The sequence below is a fragment of the Stegostoma tigrinum genome, chromosome 3 (genome assembly GCF_030684315.1).
Source record: "Stegostoma tigrinum isolate sSteTig4 chromosome 3, sSteTig4.hap1, whole genome shotgun sequence".
Classification (NCBI taxonomy): Eukaryota; Metazoa; Chordata; class Chondrichthyes; order Orectolobiformes; family Stegostomatidae; genus Stegostoma; species Stegostoma tigrinum.
The window spans coordinates 95,803,271-95,820,974 of NC_081356.1; positions in this window are offsets into that span (position 1 = coordinate 95,803,271).

Below are 17,704 nucleotides of genomic sequence, written 5' to 3' on the forward strand. Positions count from 1 at the left end.
GAGCACAGTCATTTGCAGCCAAAGAATCTGAATACCATGCAAGATATAGTGAGAACTGCTGATTCTGGAGTCAGTGATCCCGCAGTGTGGAGCTGGAGGAATACAGCAGGCCAGGCAGCATCAGAGGAGCAGGAAAGTTGGTGTTTTGGGTAAAGACCCTTCTTCAGAAATGGGGGGGGGGGGGGCGCAAGGCAGAGTATATGGTGCTGCTCCTCCAGTTTGCGGTTGGCGTCATTGTGACACTGGAGGAGGCCCAGAGAGTGGGAGGGAGAGTTGAAGTGGTTTGTGACTGGAAGGTGTTGTTGTCTGTCTTGAACAGGGTACAGGCGCTCTACAAAGCGGTCTCTGAGGCTCTGCTTGGTCTCACCAATGCAGAGGAGGCTACATTAGGAGCAGCACATGCAGTAGACCTATACACTTGCATTCCCCATGCAGATGGCCTAAAAGCCCTCTGCTTCTTCTTCTCCTGTAGGCCCAACCAGACCCCCTTCACCAACACCCTCATCCGCTTAACTGACCTTGTCCTTATCCTTGATAATAAAATGTGAGGCTGGATGAACACAGCAGGCCCAGCAGCATCTCAGGAGCACAAAAGCTGACATTTTGGGCCTAGACCCTTCATCAAACATCAGCTTTTGTGCTCCTGAGATGCTGCTGGGCCTGCTGTGTTCATCCAGCCTCACATTTTATTATCTTGGATTCTCCAGCATCTGCAGTTCCCATTATCACTTGTCCTTATCCTTAACAACATCTCCTTCAACTCCTCCCACTTCCTACAGACTAAAGGGGTGGCCATGGGATCCCGCATGGGCCCAGGCTATGCTTGCCTCTTCGTAGGATACATGGAACAGTCCCACTTCTACAGCTACACTGGCACTATCCCTCACCTCTTCCTCCGCTATATTGATGATTGTATCGGCGCCGCCTAGTGCTCCCACAAGGAGCTGGAACAGTTCATCAACTTTATGAACACCTTTCACCCCAATTTCAAGTTCACCTGGACCATCTCTGATACCTCCCTCTCCTTCTTGAACCTCTCTGTCTTGATGTCTGGTGACCGCCTTGAAACTGATATCTATTTCAAACTCACCGATTCCCACAGCTACCTAGGCTACACCTTCTCTCACCCACCTTCAGGGGAAAAAACAGCTTAAGGATTGCATGTTGCTAGGTTACCAAGAACCATGGCTCGTAGTTATCGACTATTATTGAAAGTCACTGAGCATTTTTTTGGTTCAAATATGGATATAAACACTTGAAATAAGGATAAAAGTTTCATATGAAGATGAAAATTAGATCAGTTTCCAATATTGGAAGGTGTTGTTGTCTGTCGTGAACAGTTTCAATATTGGAAGGTGTTATCATCTGTCGTGAACAGTTTCCAATATTGGAAGGTTGAGTCGTCTGTCGTGAACTCGTAGTGATGAAAGAGTTAAATAAAAGACTCTTTTGCTCTCAGAACATATTTAGCCCATCTGTGGGGTCAATCTTCAGCTGTATAATTATAGAAGCCATTGCAGCTGCTTAATCTGATTTAAAATTGCAACTTTGGTTGTGAAGAAACTGAATCTTCAAGCAAGCCAAGCCTGCAACAATATTGGAAACTGATCTAATTTTCATCTTCAAATGAAACTTTTATCCTTATTTCAAGTGTTTATATCCATATTTGAACCAAAAAAAATGCTCAGTGACTTCCAATAATAGTTGTATAATAAGCTAATCTTTTATCTCCTTAAAACACAAGCTGCGCTGCTGGTTATTTTTAAGTTGATGCAGTCGAGTTAAAGGGGACTAAGTTCTAGTTCATAGACCACTGCAAGGAAACTTGTGGTATGTGGTCATGACACTTGCACCTAAAAGATTTCTGCACAAGAACTGTATTAGGGTAATGTATTAGCATGGATAGAGGACTGACTAACAAACATTGGGATAAATGAGTTATTTTTAGAATAGAGAACTTAACTAGTGGAGTGCCATAGTGATCAGTGCTGGACATCAACTGTTCACAATCTATATTAATAACATGGATGAAGGGGTCTGGTGTAATGTCGCAAAATTTGCTGACAATATAAAGATGGGTAGGAAAGCAAGTTGTCAAAAGGATACATAATCCTGGTTTTTCTTTCCTGGTGAAGGTGCACAGAAAAAACAGAATTACTGGCTCCACAAAATCGATCTTTAAAAATGGCTGTCTGGACTTTTAATTTTCAGTATGTGGGATGTCAGTTTGGATTGATGTCCAATACAAGAGCTGGGATATTATGAAAGCCTGCCTAAAGGCTCCAGCATAATACTGATTATTTACAATAACACAAAACATTCTTCCAGACATCAGATTTCTCCCAAACACAGATTCCACATGACTCATCCATGCCATCTAATGCCCTGTAAGTAACTTCATGACCTCTACACCCTTCATACCAATGTGGCCTTTTATAGCTGATTTACCACTATATCATTAATACAAAACAACCCCTGTTTAACCCCTAACCCTCCACATGCACAAACACATATGCACCTGTTCAGAGATGTTATTATGCACTTCTGGAGCAGATTGGTGGGATTGAACCCAGGCGTCCTGGCTCAGAGCTAGGAACAAAGCCTTACAAGAGTACATGTTGGCTGTCCATGTGAAATGTGGTTAGTCAGAATACATATGTAAGGCTGATTAACAGAACCATGGAATCATTATGTTGCAGAAGAAGGCCTTTGGCTCATCCTGGCCCCGGGTCTTTGAACATGATTTAGTTCCAGGCTACTGCCTTTTTTCACCATTACCCTGTACATTGATTCCATTGAAAATAACCATCCAATGCCTTCTTAAATGCATCAATTGAATCTGCCTTCACCACATTGGCTGGCAGGGCATTCCAGAGCTTAACTACTTTCTGTGAGAAAAGGGTTTCCTTTGCAAAACATTTCTGAACTGTGCCCTTTGGTTCTTGACCCTTCTACAGCAATAATAGCTTCTCCTTACTCTGTTGAGTCCCTTCATACTTTTGCAAACTTCTATCAAATCGCCACTAGCCTACACTCAAGGAAAACAATCTGAACATCTCCAATCTATTCTCATAACTGAAGTTTCTCATCCCTAGAATAATTTTGAAGTGTTTTTGGATTTCTCGAATACATTCATATTCTTCCTAAGGTGTGACATCAAGAACTGAAGGGCATACTTCAGCTGAAGTGTAACTAATGTCCTATATAAGTTCGGCATAACCTCTCTGCTCTTATGTTCTGCGTTCCTATTAATGAAGCCTAGAATATTGTATGCTTTATTAACAGCTCTCTCTACCTCACCTGCCATATTTAACGACATATACACTCAAATCTTTCTGCTCCTGCACGTATTTATGATTATTATGCTTTACCTGATAGTGTTTCCATGTACCTCTCCATACCTCTCTCCATTAAACATCATGCGCCAATTGCGTATTAATCTTGGAAAATAAGACATTAACTCAAAGTTTCCAAGATCAGTTAGAATCCCTACTTCCCGTTCAGACAAAAAGTTATATATTTATCTTCATATGATTTTTCAGGCCTGAATTTCTTCTTATGTCATGCAGTACAACAATCCTCATAGGGAGGATATGTAGAATTTTTGTAAGAGGCATGACCCTTTTTACAGCACTAGTTACTATATTAGCTTAAGTTTAAAAAGTTCAGATGTCCCAAAATGTCTTTGAAAATCTACAGAGAAGGTAAAATTGCAAGATAAGCACACAAGGATTAAAGTGACAGATGGATGGCTGAGAGAGAAGATGGCACATGGACAAAAGGGTAGAGAGCCAGATACATGATGAGATAGAGAGGCTTATGAAGAGGTTAATGTGGGGTGCTATTTGAGTGGATGAGGAGCTAGGATAGGTGTATGGATAGGATTGGCTCCTTATAGATAAGGTTAGGAAGTCTGGGATGTTCAAAGTGGTGAGGGTAGTTAGGGTCTGTTGTGAGTGATTGAGGGAGGAGGAGTCAGTTATGGGGTTATCTAAGTGTTAAAGACAGATTTGTCTCCGATTTCCTGGGTAACTATCCATGCAAGTGAGTCTGAAGTCTCTGACGCTAACTCAGAGTTAGAGAGTTTTTCAGAGGGTTCAGAATGTAGGATAATTGTCCATCAGGGATTTAAACTTCTTAGCTAATTACCTCATAATCATTACTTTGGGACATCCTTGAGTCCTGACACAGAACTTGTGGGGTAAATCCACTGTCCAACTATCTAAACATTGGAAAACTTGGAGATAGCAAGAGCTGCAGATGCTGAAGTCAGAGTCAACAGTGTGGAGCTGGAGGAGCACAACAGGTCAGGCAGCATCAGAGGAGCCGGAGAGTCAATGTTTCGTGTCAGGACCCTTCATCAGGGCTGGACACCCTGGACAGTAGATGTCCTGAGTCTGCATAGAATGAAAAACAGTAGAAGTCCTTCTATGGATGTCTTTAGAATATTTTTCGTTCTGCATAGGATCCCCCAGTCCTGATGAAGGGTCCCAACCCAAAATGTCAATTCTCCTTCCCCTCTGATGCTGCCTGACCAGCTGTGTTCATTCAGCTCCACACTGGAAAGCTTGTATCCTTAATACTCAGACACTAGATTTATATGTATCACTGAAGCGGAGTGCTGAGACTTTACATCACACCAGTGGGAAACTCTGATTGGCATATTCAGTGCATGCAAAAATGGCAAGACTTCCCATCCTCTAGAAATTCTTTTATATTTTTCCTTTTTGTCCTTTTCTTGAAATCAATAGTGCCTTCAGGTCAGTAACAATTTTAAAGCACCGGTGGCATTCAGCATCTTGCCCAAATGTGTATTTTCGGAGTTATACCTATATGGGTTATGTTGACAGGTTTTTCCACTCCAGGATGAATCACACCTGAAGCAGAAACTATCTTTATCTTGTGGTTGAACTTTCCAGTAGGGATTTTACACTCCCTAGCTAAGGGACAGTGACATCAGATGTAATACTCCTTTGTGGCCCAATCTAACCCAGCAGATATGACAAAGAAAAACAAGGCTCTTCCTGGTCTCTATATTCAGTACCATCTGAATAAGCAGTGAAATTAACACTGACACCATTACAGTGATATTAATTCTTATTATTGCGTATTTTAAAGTACATTGCCAGGCAAAAATTGTAAATTGAAAGTACTGCTTCTCAACTATTTATTTATTATTTCAAAACATTCACAAATAAGTTACCTACCTCAAAATCAATTTATTACAGCGCGTGAAAAAAAAGACAAAACACTGAAATAAAACTGAAAAAGATAGAATACTGAATATGTCAGACAACATTGATAGGAGAAGAACAGTTAATGGAGTGCATTTTTGTTCCTGAAGTGGGAAACAGAATTCAAGAGAGAAACAGTCACTTATTCAGAATTTCTTGGAAGGAATTTATCGAGTGTAATTCTTTGGCTTTCTTCTTACATCCCTTTACATCCCTTGTTTTCAGACAATAATCCTATTCCCTCTGAAGTTCCTTGATCGAATCTGCCTCCATTTCTTGGGTAGGACATTACAAATCACAAGAATTTTCTGAATGAAAATATTTCTTCTCAGGTGTTCATAACTTTTTTCCTTAATTGCCTTACAACTCCATTTTATCCTTCATTGTTGCACCATAGGAACAGTCTTTTTTTCCCCTATCTATTCAGAGCCTTCATGCTTTTGCATACCTTTATCACCTCCTCTCAATTTTCTTTCCAAGATAATAGCCCTAATCCCTCTAATCTATCTACATAACTGAATTTCCCTCATCCCTGGAATAATTTTTGTGAATCTTTTCATCACTGTCTAATGCCTTATCACCTCCTGAAAGTATAGTGTCAGAACTAGATACAACATGCTAGCTGAGATTGAACGAGTTTTTTCAATACAAGTTTAAGATGATTCCCCTACTTTTTATACTGTATGCTCTTATTAATAATGATCAAGAAGTTGCAAGATGTATTAACTGGTCTCTTAGTGTACCCTGCACACTCAATGATTAATACGTTTAAAATTCCACGATTCTCTGCTTTTGTACCTCATTTGGAATTGCACAATTTATTTTACAGTGTTTTCTCATAGTCTTCCTACCAATATAAATCACTTCATACTTCTTTGCATTGCAATTCATCTGCCACTGATCCAGCATGTTACTGGTCATTCAATGTAACTTCAAAGTTATATACCATTTTCATCAGAGTTCACAATGCTTCAAGATTTACATTGTCTACAAATTCAAAATTGTAACCTGTACGCTGGGGTCTGGGTAATTAGTATTTATGCAGAAGAACAGGGGCCTAACATGACCATTAGTGTTCAAAATGACAAAACTTCTTTAAATTTGAAAACATCCAGCAGCTTTGGACAGCATGATGGCTCAGTGGTTAGCACCATTACCTCACAATGCCAGGGACCTGGGTTTGATTCCAGTCATGGGTGACTGTCAGTGTGGAGTTTGCATGTTGTCTGCATGGGTTTCCTCTCACAGTCCAAAGATGTGCAGGCTAAGTGGATTGGCCATGCTAAATTGCCTGAAGTCCTCAGGGAGGTGTAGGTTAGGTGGGTTATAGGGGGATGGGTCTGGGTGGGTTTCTGTGAGAGCCAATGTGGACTTGTTGGGCTGAAGGGCCTGTTTCCACACTGTAGGGATTCAATGATGAGCTACCTTCATTTAATTAATCTGCATTTGCCCAACTGTTGTTATTTGTGTTCTGAAATAACTTTTCTGATCATTTCTCTAAAACCGAGGTAAAATTACTGGCCTGTATTTGCTGGGCTTATCTTTAGACCATCTTTTGAATAAGAGGGCAACTTTTCCAATTTCAAGTCATCTGGTGCCACCACAGGAAGTCTGGAATCTCATAAATAGTGCATCTAATTTCCTGTCTCACTCTCCTTAATGTCTTTGAGTTGGCTTCATCCTGCCCTAGCCCTTTATTAATTTTAAATGCAGAGACCTTTAAGGTCACAAGAGAAAAAAATTCTGCATTTCTCCAAAGGAAGATGCCCAATTTTAAAACAGTGTCCCCTAGGTCTAGATTGGTCCACAAGGAGAAACATCCTTTCCACATCCACGTTGTCATAACAATTCAGGATTTTACACAGTTCAATCAAATCAATCTGCAGTCAGCTAAACAAGCCGAACAATCTTCAAAAGTCAATCACTTATTCTAGGTGTCAATCTAGAAAATGTCCTCTGAACTGTCTCTAATGTACTTATATCCTTCATTAAATAAGGAGATCAAAACAACACAGTTGTCAAGGTGTGGTTTCACCAATGCCCTGTATAATTGGAGTACAACATCCTTATGTTTATGTTCAATTCCTCTCATAATAATGGATAACATCCCATTAACCTCCTTGATTAGGTGCTGTACCAGAAGTGTGTTGGTGAGACATGGCGATCATTTTTGTTGTTTAAGAAATCTTAGAATATCAGCTAGGAGGCAATTTACAGACCCCACATTTGCCTTGTGAAGTTTTGTCCTTGGCCTCAACTCAAAACATAATTATTTCTATTCTCCCTTTCTCAGCTGTTGTATCTTTTCTGAGATAGGACTAAGAAAGCAATGTATTTTGTAGACTGGTGAAAGGGTATCTGCTTTTAGTCTTTGATTTAGATTACGCTGCATTTCCTCTGTCTTTCCTTTTCTTCGTGTTCTTGTTGTCTCCAAATTCTAAGGACATATATGGAAATACACGGAAGTGAACCCCAGGTTTAGGATCCCATGACAGAAAAGTGGGAAAAATTGTATTTTCTCTTTTGAAAACTTTGAATTAATTTTGCAGAATGCTTTCTAAGCAGAACAGCTGACAAAAACCTAAATGCCCCAGTCAAAAGTGATATTTCAGGTAACCATGTGAATGAAGCCTGCAAAACCAAACACATTCTGTTTTGACAAGTCATACCAGAATATTAATATAACCCTAACCCTTGCCTGAATTTTTTAAATATACATTAGGTAGGGTTCTGCTGCATATAGCAAAACTAGTGAGAAGCAGATTTTGACTATGGGCAATAGTAAGGTGGGTAGTAGTGAATCAGGAGCCAGTGTAAAATCATGCCTGTTTTTATTTGCACTGTAATAGGTGACTTTTTAAAGAAAGTTCATTCAGGGATTTGTTTATCTAGGCCAACATGTATTGTCTATCCCTAATAGCCTTTGAGAATGGGCTGATGAGCCACTGTCTTGAAATACTACATTTCGTATGCAATAGATATACCCATACTGTTGTTAGAAAGGGAACAGTGAAGGAATAATGACAAAATTTCAACTCAAGATGATGTGTATTTTGAATCTGGTGGTGGTGTTATCATACATCTGCTGCCTTTATCCTTCAAGATGGTAGCAACTGCAGATTTAAAAGGTGCTGTTGAAAGAGCCATGGTGAATTTGCTGAAGTATGTCTTATAAATGAGACACAATTCCACCACTGGGTACTGTTAGGATATGATGCTTCGAGTGGTGGATAGGATGCCAACCAGTCAAGTTGTAATGCCCTGGATACTAACAAGCTTTTTGAGAGTTTAGATTAGATTTGATTCCCTACAGTGTGGAAACAGGCTGTTCGGCCCACAAGTCTGCCCTTTGCAGCATCCCACCCAAACCCATCCCCCTATAGCCAACACACCCCTGAACACTACGGGCAATTTAGCATGGCCAATCCACCTAGCCTGCACATCTTTGGACTGTGGGAGGAAACCGGAGCACCTGGAGGAAACCCACGCAGACACGGGGAAAATGTGCAAACTCCACACAGACAGTTACCCAATGCTGGAATTGAACCCAGGTCCCTGGTGCTGTGAGGCTGCAGTGCTAACCACTGAGCCACCGTGCTGGAGTAAGTAGAGAATATTACATCACAAACCAGTCTTGTGAATTATAAATCATGCCTGCTCTTACAGCTACTGTTTTTATCTAGCCAGCCCAGTTCTGCTTCTCGTTAATGATACTCTCAGGATGTCGATCATGGGGTATTCAGTAACGATAACACTACTGAATGCAAAGAGGAAACAATAAGTTCTATCCTGGTAGCTTTGAGCAGGTGATGGTATGGTGCCTTCTTAAAGCACTGCAGTCATAGAATCATTGAGATACACAGCACAGAAACAGACCTTTCAGGCTAACTCGTCCATGTTGACTGATATCTAGTTCCATTTGCCAGCATTTGGTTCATATCCCTCTAAACCCTTCCCATTCATATACCCATTCAAATGCCTTTTAAATGTAATCATACCAGCCTCTACCACTTCCTCTGGCAGCTTGTTCAATACACACAATAGACTGCGTGATAAAGTTGCCCCTTGGGTCCTTTTTAAATCTTTCCCCTCTCACCTTAAACCTATTCGTTCTAGTTTTAGACACTCCCATCCCAGGGAAAAGATGTTATCTATTCACCTTTTTCATGTCTCTCATAAACCCCTATAAAGTCAGCCCTCAGCTTCTGACTCTCCAGGGAAAATAGCCCCAGCCTATTCAGCCTCTCCCGATAGCTCATACCCTCTAACCCTGGCAACATCCTCGTAAATCTTTTCTCAACCCTCCTTGGGATGTGGGCCACCCAGTGCTGTTAAGAAGGGTATTGCAGGCTTTTGAACTAGCGACAGTGAGTGAAGAGTTCAAGTTAGGCAGGGATGATCTTTAAAGCATAACATGTAAGAGCAGAAGTAGGCCATTCTCTGATGAAGGGTCTAGGCCCGAAACATCAGCTTTTGTGCTCCTGAGATGCTGCTCGGCCTGCTGTGTTCATCCAGCCTCACATTTTATTATCTTGGATTCTCCAGCATCTGCAGTTCCCATTATCTCTGAGGCCATTCAATATATTGGGTGCGCTCCACCATTCAATGAGATTAAGGCAGTTCCGACAATCCTCAATTCTACTTAGCTTCCTTTTTCCCATAAACTTTGATTTTCTTACTTATTAAAATTCTGTTTAGCTCAGCCTTGAATATACTTAATGACCCCAATCTGTGATGAAGAATTCTACAGATCCATTATCCTGCGAGAGAAGAAATTTGTTTTCAGCTCTGTTCAAACTGGGTGACCCCTTATTCTGAAACTATGCTGTCTGGCCCAGGATTGTCCCAAAAAGGGAAAGAATTTCGCAGCATCTACTCTGCAAAGCCCTGAAGAATCTTTAAATTTCAATAAGATCTCCTCTCATTCTTCTAAACTTCAATGACCACAGGATCAACCGACTTAACATCTTCTCATAAGAAAAGGCCTGCATATCTGAGATCAACCTAGTTCACCTAGTGATTGTGCTGTATTTATTTCCTCCTCTCCACCTGCTTTAGCCCTTGATTATTTAACATTTTTGAAATGTTTTTCATGTCTTCTACTATGAAAACTGATGCAAAGTGTGTATTCAGCTCATCTTCCATTTCCTGGTTCCTCATCATTATGTCCTCAGCCTCATTCACAAAGGGCCCTTTGTTCACTTTGGCCTCAAGCTTCCTTCTTACATATTCAGAATAGCTCTTGATGTCCATTCTATTTGCTAAGTAGCCCTCTAAATGTATTTTCTCCATTGTTGGAGAATTGCAGGGGTTGAAACTCTTCAAATGCTATCACTTGCAACTTCACCTGTCTCACATGCAGTCACACCCTCCTGATCACAGATCAAACTTGATTGCATATTCTAAGGGGTGGAACCAATACCTGGTGCAAAATGTTCAGATAACCGTTTCCTCCCTGTTGTGGTGCAATATCTGTAACTCAGACTCTAGCTCTTGAACTCAGGTCTGAAATACTTCAGTTACCACAGATGTATTCACCATGGATTGTCTTAATGTCCTGCAGTTTCTGTGTGCATTTTGCTAATAATCAAAAGTAGATTGCTATGGTATGCATTAACTGAGTTGGAATTGTCCAGCTTTTTGCCCAGACAGAGCATGTATCATTAATTTTCCATGTTACTGGGTAGATGTCAGTGTTTTAGCAGTACCAGAACAGTGCACACAATTTCTGTCTGTCTATCACTTTAGAGGTAGTAGCTGCCAATAGCCAATTTTACTGGAACATGGTATTTCTGTGCAAATAGTGTTTTTTTTTGGGGGGGTGAAATTCTATCAGCATCCAACAAAAATTGTAGAAATGAATTTTGTGAAAACTCCTGCAAAATTTAAAGGCCATAATTTCATATTTTACCAGCACATATCTAAGGAGGAAGTTTAATGTCCTCAATCTAGTAAAATCTAGAAAAGTATAGATTAAAATCCAATTGAAGCCCCTCCACAGACTAGCTTGGAGCCATTGGTGGAAGTAAACAGATAAAAATGACCTCAGAGCAGAATGTGCTGACACCCTGGCCTGTACCAAGCGAATATTTCCAGACATGTGATTTATTTCTCATTGCCTCAGAGTGAATCTGCAGGTCAAATGGAAACTCAGTCACCTTCAATAAATTCTGGCCAGATTCTACATCCACCCAACCATACAAGTGAAAATTCAGCCTGTGTTGCTCTTCCTTTAGCTTGTATTGAGTTACATTGGACAGAAAGTCTGGAGTGGGTACAAGGTAGAAAATTAAAATGACAGGTGACAAGAAGATCAAGTCACATTTGCAGACTGAACTGGAAGGAATATTTGGCACCTTAGACAGAGAAACAGAGGGAGGTAGAAGAGTAGGTGATGAAATTTCTACATTTTTGCAATAACAGGCAATTGGAAAGGGAGAATTGTCAGGGTAATTGAAGCATTGAAGAAGGGGTCTCTTTAGAATACCAAAACATGAGGGTATGGAAGATGCATTTGGTAGAGGAATCATACCAAAAGGTACGCTTGTTTCCCACTCCATGTTTTAGAATTATCGAATCATACAGTACCTTTAGTCTGTCAAGTCTGTACCACCAAACATTTTTTAAAAAATCTATTTAATATGCTTTCTTTTGGCTCAGTTGAGCTGTTTGGATGTTTCAGAGAGGGGCCCTCATGAATACAGGCAAAATGGGATTCTATGGTCTCATTATGTGGTTGATACATTTTTAAATGCCAACTAAACATTGCAGTTCCTGCTTGCATTTTGTTTAGTAAAACCTGGCATACACTCTGGGGAGTAAACAAAGTATGAAACTTTTATTCACGTAATCTAAATGGTAAGTACTCCAAGGAGTTCCAAAAGGTCCAGAGTCCCCAACACCCTCCTGAACCCAATTCATAATTAACCAAGATAACAAAGTGTGAAGCTGAATGAACACAGTAGGCCAAGCAGCATCTTAGGAGCACAAAAGCTGACGTTTCGGGCCTAGATCCTTCATCAGAGAGGGGGATGGGGAAAGGGTTCTGGAATAAATAAGGAGAGGGGGGAGGTGGACTGAAGATGGAGAGAAAAGAAGATAGGTGGAGAGGAGAGTATAGGTGGAGAGGTAGGGATGGGCTGGGTCAGTCCAGGAACGACGGAAAGGTCAAGGAGGCAGGATGAGGTTAGTAGGTAGGAAATGGAGATGCGGCTTGAGATGGGAGGAAGGGACGGGTGAGAGGAAGAACAGGTTAGGGAGGCAGAGACAGGCTGGGCTGGTTTTGGGATGTAGTGGGGGGAGGAGAAGAGCTGGGCTGGTGGTGTGATGCAGTGGGGGGAGGGGACGAACTGGGCTGGTTTTGGGATGCAGTAGGGGAAGGGGAGATTTTGAAGCTTATGAAGTCCACATTGATACCATTGGGCTGCAGGATTCCCAAGCGGAATATGAGTTGCTGTTCCTGCAACCTTCAGGTGGCATCATTGTGGCACTGCAGGAGGCCCATGATAGACATGTCGTCTGAGGAATGGGAGGGGGAGTTAAAATGGTTCGCGACTGGGAGGTGCAGTAGTTTATTGCGAACCGAGCAGAGGTGTTCTACAAAGCAGTCCCCAAGCCTCCGCTTGGTTTCCCCAATGTAGAGGAAGCCACACCAGGTACAATGGATACAGTATGCCACATTGGCAGATGTGCAGATGAACATCTGCTTAATATGGAAAGCCATCTTGGGGCCTGGGATGGGGGTGAGGGAAGAGGTGTGGGGGCAAGTGTAGCACTTCCTGTGGTTGCAGGGGAAGGTGCCGGGTGTGGTGGGGTTGGAGGGGAGTGTGGAGCGAACAAGGGAGTCACGGAGAGAGTGGTCTCTCCGGAAGGCAGACAAGGGTGGGGATGGAAAAATGTCTTTGGTGGTGGGGTCGGATTGTAGATGGCGGAAGTGTCAGAGGATGATGCGTTGTATCCGGAGGTTGGTGGGGTGGTGTGTGAGAATGAGGGGGATCCTCTTTGGGTGGTTGTGGCGGGGGCGGGGTGTGAGGGATGTGTTGCGGGAGATGCGGGAGACACGGTCAAGGGCGTTCTCGACCACTGCGGGGGGAAAGTTGCAGTCCTTGAAGATTGTGGACATCTGGGAAGTGCAGGAGTGGAATGCCTCATCCTGGGAGCAGATGTGGTGGAGCCGGAGGAATTGGGAATAGGGGATGGAATTTTTGCAGGAGGGTAGGTGGGAGGAGGTGTATTCTAGGTAGCTGTGGGAGTCAGTGGGCTTGAAATGGACATCAGTTTCTCGCTGATTACCTGAGACGGAGACTGAGAGGTCCAGGAAGGTGAGGGATGTGTTGGAGATGGCCCAAGTGAACTTGAGGTTGGGGTGGAAGATGTTGGTGAAGTGGATGAACTGTTCGAGGCTCCTCTGGGGAGCAAGAGGCAGTGCCGATACAGTCATCAATATAATGTAGGAAGAGGTGGGGTTTGGGGCCTGTGTAGGTGTGGAAGAGGGATTGTTCCACGTAACCTACAAAGAGGCAGGCATAGCTTGGGCCCATGCGGGTGCCCATGGCCACCCCCTTTGTCTGTAGGAAGTGGGAGGAATCAAAAGAGAAGTTGTCCTCACCCTTGGCTATTTACCCTATCCATGTCCCTCATGATTTTATAAACCTCTATAAGATTACCCATCAAGGGAAAAAAGGCCCAGCCCATTCAACCTCTCCCTATAGCTCAAACCCGCAACATCGTTGTCAGTCATTTTTGAATCCTTTCCTAAAGCAGGGAGACCAGAATTGAAGGCAGTATTCCAAAAGTGGCCTAATCAATGTCCTGTGCAGCCCCAACATGACATCCCAATTCCTATATTCAATGTTCTCACCGATTAAGGCAAGTGCACCAAATGCCTTCTTCACTACCTGTCACTCCAATTTCAAGGAACTATGCATCTGCATCCCGTGGTCTCTTTGTTCAGCAACACACCCCAGGTCTTACCATTAGCTGTATAATCCCTCCCTGATTTGCCATATCAAAATGCAACATGTCATATTTATCTAAATTAAACTTCATCTATTACTCCTCGGCCCATTGGCCCATCTGATCAAGGTCCCATTGTACTCTGAGATAACCTTCTTCACTGTCTTCTACACCATCTATTTTGGTGTCATCTGCAAACTTATACTTACCTCATATTTACGTGCAAATCATTTGTGTAAATTATGAAAATGATGAATGATGCAAGATTTATTTTCATTTCTTTTGAAAGAATGAAAAAGAACTAAGTATATGAAATGACAACAATACACAGACAGAGATATCCAGTGTTATGTCAGTGTTATCTTTTCAATTTTAACTGGGTAACTCCAGTTTCTTGACAGAGCATCTAAAATAACGTGTTTTATCGGTAATGTGAGTGATTTTCAGTTGATACAGATGAAGGATTAAATTCCAGCAGAATAACCTAGCTTAAACATTTCCACAAACGTGAAATGGGCATGGTCAGTACAACCTGCAGGCTCTGAGAACCTATTTCAGGTATTAACACAAAATGTTGAGAACCGGTGATAAACCAAGAGCTTCCTCTGTCATGCATTACAATCTCTGATGTTTACCTCAGTTTTTTGCAGAAGTAACCGATTGGTCTATCAATTGCCGATTCTTCTTCCTGAAGGAGAACAGCCCCCTATCCCAATGTTACTTCTATTGAAGGCTACTTTAAATGTTTGTTTAAAAGTTTGCTTCTGTTTGTTACTGCTTGTTCTTTGAAATATTACAAGTAATTTTAATTATCACAGCTTTAAAAAACACAGAAGGGCCAGGGAGGGCAGGACTTAAAGAGTAAATGTTTTAGTAGCTCAAAACCCAAACCTCACTTTGAACTTTAAGTGCGACTGGCATGGGTAGGTGCTTTCGTTTGAAGGGGAGTGAATTCAAACATTTCTGCAGAATGCTTCCAGCAGCAATGAGTTCAGTAGCATAATGATTATACAACACACAAACAAAATAGCAGTAGAAGTAAACCTTGAAACTGCTCTGCCATTCAGTAAGACCATGACTGTTTCAAATTCCACATTCTGATCTACTCTCACTAACCCTTGATTCCCTTGCTGAATCTGAACTTAAAAAATATTTTTAAAACTCCACCTCCATAGCATTCTAAAGCAGAACTTCAAAGTCGGACAATTGTCTGTGAGAAAACATTTCTTCCATTTCTGATCTGAAAGACTAACCACGAATTTTAAAACAACCCTAATTCTGGACTGATCAAAAAGAAGAAACAATCTCTCCATGTCCACATTACCAAAACCATTCAAGAACTTCATTCAACAAATTCTTTACACTTCTAAATTATAGTGGAAGCAAACCTAGCCTGTCCAACCTATCCTCTCAAGACAATCCACTCTTTCCAGGTATCAACCGAGTGAAATTTCTCTGAATTATCTCCAATGCATTTACATTCCTGATAAATAAGGACAAATCACACACATCATTTGAAATGAGAGCTCACTAATAATCACCCTGAAAAACTAAAGGATAATGTTCTTGCTTTTATATTCAGTAGCTCTCTGCTATAAGATTACATTCTGTTAAGTTCCTTGATAATGCATATTGTATGTGACTCATTCTTGAGAATACCTAAACCCCTGTACACCTCAGAATTTTGCAGATTTCTCCATTTAAGTAAGCCATATGGTCAGAATGAGGAAGACTTTGCTGGAGATTTTCTGAGACAGAATGGGTAATTGGGAAATTGGGGCAAAGTGAGAATTCAACAGTAAACATTTTGCAAGTTTAATTACAGAGTAAAAGTCAGAATCAGATCTAGAATCTTACCTGGCAATCATGATTTTGCCCATCTCAATCATCATCTCACTCACCCCACTACCATCTCACTTCCTCAACACTTTGTCAAATCACCCAACCAAATCTGTCCCTCCTCGTGATCTTTCCACATACTAAAACCCTATTCTCCACAAAGACTTTGTCCTGTCTCCCTAAATGTACTTCCACTGTGCTCTCCCAGGATAGGGTTTCCAATCCAATAGACAGGCTTCTTTTCAATCAGGCTGTCATTAGACAACTCAGAGAAAAATTTATCAAGCAATAAACATGATAGCTCTAAGCCTGTGGTACATAAAATATCAGAGCCATTATTTCTACATAGCAGTTTTGAACTTTCCCTTTTGAGCACAGATTATCTTCCATAATTTCCAAAGAAGAGTCTTATCAAATTCCTTACTCTCTGCATTACTCTCTGCAACTGCTTCCAGACTTATTAAGTTTCACAAATACTTTCTGTTTTTGTATTATCTTTCACTTCTACATTGGCTTCATTGCAGTTTTCCCTTATTGTTAGAAGTACTCAAATCGATCCGTACTTCACCTCAGAAACTGACCTTTCCAATGACGTCCTAGCTGTCATCCATGTTTGAACTTTCCACAAATTTCAATTCATTCAAACATTCATATCACGTATCTTCATCATGTAAAGTTCCACAACACATCATCCATGTCTTTTGCAAGTGACACTAGTTTTCCATGTCCCAGCATTTTATCTTAAATGTTTTGACTATTTTGCAACAATTTTTCCATTGCATCAGGTCACCTTAACTAGGCCTTCAGTCTTTTACATTTCTCATTCTCTACTTTTATCCTGTAGTGACCATTCATAAGACCATAAGACATAGGAGCAGAAATTAGGCAACTTGGCTCATCATTCGGGTTTGCTGCACCATTAAGTCATGGCTGATAAGTTCCTCAACCCCATTCTCCCACTTTATCCCTGTAATCCTTGAATCCTTTGATAATCAAGAACTTATCTATCTCAGTCTTAAATGTACTCAATGACCCGGCCTCCTCAGGCTTCTGTGGCAGTGAATTCCATAGATTCCCCACTCTCTGGCTAAAAGTTTCCCCTTATCTCTGTTCTAAAAGGTCTTCCCTTTACTCTAAGGCTGCGCCCTCAGATCCTAGTCTCTCTTACCAATGGAAGCAACTTCCCAACATCCACTCTGTCCAGACCATTCAATATCCTGAAGTCTCAATTAGATACCCCCTCATCCTTCTAAACTCCAATAAGTACAGTCCCAGAGTCCTCAAATGTTCCTCATATGTTAAGCTTTCCATTCCTGGGACCATTCTCGTGAACCTCCTCTGGAACCGCTCCAGAGCCAGTCCATCCTTCTTGAGATATGGGGCCCAAAACTGTACTCAATACTTCAAGTGTGTCCTGACCAGCACCTTATAAAGCCTCAGTAGAATATCCCTGCTTTTATTTTCAAGTCCTCTCCAAATAATTGCCAACATTGCATTTGCTTTCCTGACTACTGACTCAACCTGCAAGTTTACCTTGAGAGAACCCTGGACTAGAACTCCCAAGTCTCTTTGCACTTCAGACTTCTGAATTTTCTCCCCACTTAGAAAATAGTCTATGTTTCTATTCTCCTTACCAAAGTGCATGACCTCACACTTTCCCATGTCGTACTCCATCT